Consider the following 6,218-nt stretch of genomic DNA (forward strand, 5'->3'; position numbering starts at 1 on the left):
GCAAACCCACTGCGGCAGACAACATTTGTTTTATTTTGGAGGGGATTATTTTTATTTTTTTAACAAACATGAATTCATAGCAACGTCGTACAGTGTACTGTCCACTACTTTTGAATGTACACTGATTTGTTGAGAATTGTTACAATTTTTGGGATTGATACACTATAAAACACTTTCCCAAATTTCTTCATCTTAAGGACCAAGCTGTTCAAGACCCAGTTTATTGAGGCTCTTTGGAATGGACGAAAGGACGGCTTGTATGTGGGGAGGTTGGTAGTATGGAAGTAATAGTATATCTGTACCATCAGAGTTTTAATCTGAATTACGAACAGAATTATTCTACTTTTCAGTTTAATTGATTTGATTTATAGTTTATTCTATATATTTAGCTGCAAATTCAACATTCAGTTCATTGAACAGTGTATGGATGTGTATACATATATTAACACACACACACACATTTCCTGTACCACTTATCCTCACTAGGGTCGCGGGCGTGTTGGAGCCTATCCCAGCTGTCTTCGGGCGAGAGGCGGGGTACACCCTGAACTGGTCGCCAGCCAATCGCAGTGCACATACAAACAAACAACCATTCGCACTCACATTCACATCCAATGGGCAATTTAGAGTCGCCAATTAACCTACCATGCATGTTTTTGGGAAGTGGGAGGAAACGGGAGTGCTCAGAGAAAACAGACACGGGGAGAACATGCAAACTCCACACAGTCAAGGCCGGATTTGAACCCGGGTCCTCAGAACTGTGAGGCAGATGTGCTAACCAGACGTCCACTGTTCCGTCATCCATCCATCCATTCATTTTCTGTACCGCTTATCCTCACTAGGGTCACGGGCGTGCTGGAGCCTATCCCAGCTATCTTCGGACGAGAGGCGGGGTACACCCGGAACTGGTCACCAGCCAATCGCAGGGCACATATAAACAAACAACCATTCGCACTCACATTCAACCATCCTGCTCAGTGGTTGCCTGGTGTTCTCAATACAGTATATATAGGCTATCTGCAGAGGTGGGTACAGACTAATAGTGTACTTAAGTAAGACTACTGTTACTTTAGAATAATATGACTTAAGTAAAAGTAAAAAGTAGTGCTTCAAATAATTACTTGAGTAAGAGTAAGAAACTACTCAGTGAAAAAACTACTCAAGTATTGAGTAACTGTTTAGTAACTTAAATCAGAGCATGAACATCAAGTAAAATAAAACTAACCAAATCAAATATGAATGTGCTAATTCAGATATTGCTGAACAAAATCATTTAATCAAGGAGATGAAAAAGGAAATCTATAAAATAATAAACAAACAAAATATTTCTAAAATACACATTAGGCTCACCAGGCAGAGATTACAAAAACAGGACCAAAGCTACAGTTGATATAAACAGACTACACACCCTGTTCTAATGAAGAAGCTGCTTGTTCAGCCTGTATATGCTACCCTAGGGTCAAATTCTTCAGAACCTTAATGTTGAGTATCATCGCTATGCAGATGACACACAGTTATATGTAGGCGTTGCACAGGTCCAACTTAATGAAGATATTAGTGTTGCAGACGGGTTCGAATGAGGACTCAATGAGGGGCAGAGAGGACTTGTTTTTAACAGTGACATCGTCCAGGAAGAAGGTCGATGGCGCAGTCATGAGGGCGGTGGGGGGTTAGCGAGACGGCCAAATCCTTCCAGAAATCAGGTGAGAGGTCGTGGTATTCTTCTGGGACTCGAGAGAGATCGTGTGGTGCTACTGGTGGCTGAGGTTCACTGGAGGTCGGGATGGCTGAGAGAAAATATTGAGAATGGCACAAAGGGCTCCAACCAGTAATTGACAGGTTGCTCAAGTCGATGGTTGGGTTGTGTTTCTTGAACCAGGAAAGTCCTCGAACTAACGGAGTCTCCAGGTGCGAGGTCGTGGTATTCTTCTGGGACTCGAGAGAGATCGGGTGGTGCTACTGGTGGCTGAGGTTCACTGGAGGTCGGGATGGCTTAGAGAAAACAGTGAGAATGGCAAAAAGGGCTCCAACCAGTAATTGACAGGTTGCTCAAATCGATGGTGGGGGTGTGTTTCTTCAACCAGGGAAGTCCTATAACTAACTGAGTCTCAGAAGAGGGAATGACGAACAGTTGGAGAATCTCCCGGTGGTTGCCAGATGAGGAGGGTGTTCGGTGCAGTCTGGTGAGTCACTTGGGAGATAAGGCGCCCGTCCAGGGCAGTAACGGGAGGGGTTCGAGGAGTAGCCGGAGTTGACGCACCAATCCCTCGTGACTAAATGTCGTCAACTCCGGAGTCAATGAGGACGGTGACCGGAATGTTGCAGCTCCGCTCGAGGATGCAAGGAGGAAGAATTAGTTTGGCTCACCACTGTGCTCTCGGTCCATGGGGAGCCCGGTCTTTTGGCATCTCTAGGCAGGAGGCAATGAAGTGGCCAGGCTGCCCACAGTAGATGCACAGCCCGTGACTCAAGCGGCACCAGCGCTCCATGGGATCCAAATGGGCCTTGCCCAGCCGCATGGCTTCCTCCAGTCCAGCAGGGGGCGGAGAGGAGGCCGCGGGGGTTTCAGCGGGCAGAGGAGTAGCTGGGGGGACAATGCCCGCAGAGTGCCCCAAACTCCGGGCTCTAACCCCTCTCCCTCTAACTCTCTCTCTAACTCTCTCTCTCAGTCGATTATCTAACTTGATGGCTAAAGAAATTAACCCCTCCAGCGAGGTGGACTCGTCTCTAGCGACTAACTCATTCTTAAGCTGTTCGGATAAGCGTTTAACAAAAATCCTCATCAGGCCCGCTGCATCCCACCCACACTCACCAGCTAGAATCCGAAATTCGATGGAATAGGAGGCTATAGAAATTGGAGCTCTGAGTGAGGGCCAGGAGACGCCGAGTGGTTTCCCTGCCCTTAACTGGGTGGTCAAAAACCTTTTTGAGCTCGACCGAGAACAAGTCGAATGAGGCTAACACGGGTGAGAAATTGTGCCACAAAGCGGTAGCCCACCTTGCAGCTCTACCGGGCAGAAGGTTAAGCACGAAGGCAATTTTTGCTTTGGTGGAATAACTTAGCACCTGCAGATCGAACACTAGAGAACAATTTTATAAAAATTGGCTACAGGAACCTTGGTTCCCAGAGTAAGGCTCGGGAGGGGGAATGTGAGGTTCTTTGTAGGGGAGGGAGGTTTCGTTGGAGGCAGCGGGCACAGGACTAATACTCACGGGGGGATCGGTGAGGTGGGGGTTGCCAGGGAGCATCTGAGCAGACATGAGGGATAATGATAGATTTCCGGTTTACGGTCGCTGTTGTAGCGGACATGCCATGCAAAAGATGCCACCCGCCACTCCAACCTCGCACTATCACCGCTCCCCGCCGAGGTAGACAATAGAGGCTGGCGAGACACAACATCACACGGAGACGCTAAACGAATCATCCGCCATAAACCATCAAAAACAAGACAGACATTTGCTTTGCCATGCTGGGATCAGTAGAGACTTTTTGGTGGAGCAGTTTTTCCTTTGGTCTCACCCCGACCAACTCGCCGACGACCGGGCAAGGCAGGACGGCCACCTCACCCGAGGTGGCAAGGACACATCGGATAATCCCCGGCTAAAGAACCTCCTGCAAGCGCTCCGAGCCACCCTGTTTGGGGGCCCGAGCTCAGTCCGAGGGAACAGAGGCAGACGCAACGCGTCCGCCCCGAACGTCTTGCAAACAGAGACACCCGAGAGACGCCCTGTCTGAGAACTCCTTGGCCCCCTGCTTTTCCTCCCTTTTTCCTTCCTTCCTTCCGTCGAATCCACCTGTTCCCGGTGCGGACCGGGCCGGCCGAACACTCGGGAGCCTGACTCACTGCCTCAAACGTGTTTCTGACATGTAAAGTACAACATTGCGGTCTACTGAAAGTACAGATTAGTGCATATCCATCCATCCATCCATTTTCTGAGCCGCTTATCCTCACTCAGGTCGTGGGCGTGCTGGAGCCTATCCCAGCTGTCATCGGGCAGGAGGTGGGGTACACCCTGAACTGGTTGCCAGCCAATCGCAGGGCACATACAAACAGACAAGAGAGAGTCTCCAATTTATGCATGTTTTTGGGATGTGGGAGGAAACCGGAGTGCCCGGAGAAAAAGATATTTGGGTTTAAATTAATAGTGCATATTTGGGTTTAAATTAACGAGGACATGAATCGTCAGCTATATGCATTCACTACACGCCCAGTCTGCTTATCTCACATCACAAATCCCTTCCTTTGCCAATGTTTGTCTGTACCCTCTTTGTTTTGTGTTTGTCTGTGTTTTGTCCTGTAGAAACCCCTTTTTATGATTACATTTTCTATAAAATTCATCACTTGCATCATTGTTTTGTGTGACTGGGTTCAGAACATTTTCTACGGGCACTCCGGTTTCCTCCCACATCCCAAAAACATGCATTAATCAGGAACACTTCAGAAAACCAATGTCAGTAAATACAGTTCGCCGCTACATCCGTAAGTGCAACTTGAAACTCTACTATGCAAAGCAAAAGCCATTTATCAACAACACCCAGAAATGCCGCCGGCTTCTCTGGGCCCGAGCTCATCTAAGATGGACTAAGGCAAAGTGGAAAGGTATTCTGTGGTCCACATTTGAAATTGTTTTTGGAAAATGCGGATGTCGTGTCATCCGGGCCAAAGAGGAAAAGAACCATCCGGACAGTTATGGACGCGAAGTTCAATAGCCAGCATCTGTGATGGTATGGGGCTGTGTTAGTGCCAATGGCAAAGGTAACTTACACATCTGTTAAGGGACCATTAATGCTGAAAGGTACATTCAGGTTTTGGAGAAACATATGCTGCAATCCAAGCGACGTCTTTTTCATGGACGCCCCTGCTTATTTCAGCAAGACAATGCCAAACCACATTCTGCACGTGTTACAACAGCGTGGCTTCGTAGTAAAAGAGTGCGGGTACTAGACTGGCCTGCAGTCCAGACCTGTCTCCCATTGAAAATGTGTGGCGCATTATGAAGCGTAAAATACGACAACGGAGACCCCTGACTGTTGAACAGCTGAAGCTGTACATCAAGCAAGAATGGGAAAGAATTCCACCTACAAAGCTTCAACAATTAGTGTCCTCAGTTCCCAAACGTTTAATGAATGTTGTTAAAAGAAAAGGTGATGTAACACAGTAGTAAACATGACCCAGTCCCAGCTTTTTTGGAATGTGTTGCAGCCATAAAATTCAAAGTTAATGATTATTTGCTAAAAACAATAAAGTTGATCAGTTTGAACATTAAACATATTGTCTTTGTAGTGTATTCAATTAAATATAAGTTGAACATGATTTGCAACTCATTGTATTCTGTTTTTATTTATGTTTAATACAACGTCCCAACTTCATTGGAATTGGGTTGTACATAGCATGCGACAAGCATTCCCCCTTAGCAAGGTTGGGCAACAATAGGGATGTGCTATTTGGATTAGCCGCAAGCATAATGATGGTAAAGAAAGCCACGCGGTTCCCACAATTCATTGCAGCATGCAAATGTGAATATTTGCCACAATAAAGATGTTATTTTTTGTTGTTAATGTATGTTTATGTTACCTCTAGTCGAATGTGTGTCTTATTTAATGGTCAGATTTATGGTTTACGGTGCACGACTATGTCATTATCAAACCGTGACTGGAGGCTGTGTGTAAAATACTGATACCCCAGTAAATTCAGTAACATCGTCAACAAAGCCCAATAGGCATTGCTTGTGTAACAGCAAACACTTCTTAACTATGTAGTGTGCAAGATTGTACGCTGGCTGCAGCAAAGCTATTGGTTGGCAAGAATGAACAACATGTTATTTCAGCCATTTCAGTGACAAAAGTCTTTTGGTCCGAAACCGAAAATGCACTTTTGGGCTATTTTCGGCTGCTGAAATGTAATATAGTTTACCATTTGAACAGCTTTTATACTCACATCTTGGTGATGAAAAGTGTAATATTTAGGCCTGGCCTACAGGAAAGAGTTGTTTTTTTTGTTGTTGGCTATATCCACTGTTGTGTTGGTCAGAATAATTTATTTCTTGTGTTTAGTGAATAATTCTGAAGATAAACTTCCTCCTGAAAAATTTAATCACAATAGCAACATTTGTTTGAAAGAAACAAGCAAGACCCCTTGCATTTAATATTATATTGTTTTTAAAACTAAACATTGAAAATATAGTATTTTCCCATATTGTTCAGTCCTACTCCAGAT

This window comes from Phycodurus eques, chromosome 9 (genome assembly GCF_024500275.1).
Source record: "Phycodurus eques isolate BA_2022a chromosome 9, UOR_Pequ_1.1, whole genome shotgun sequence".
NCBI classification, from domain to species: Eukaryota; Metazoa; Chordata; class Actinopteri; order Syngnathiformes; family Syngnathidae; genus Phycodurus; species Phycodurus eques.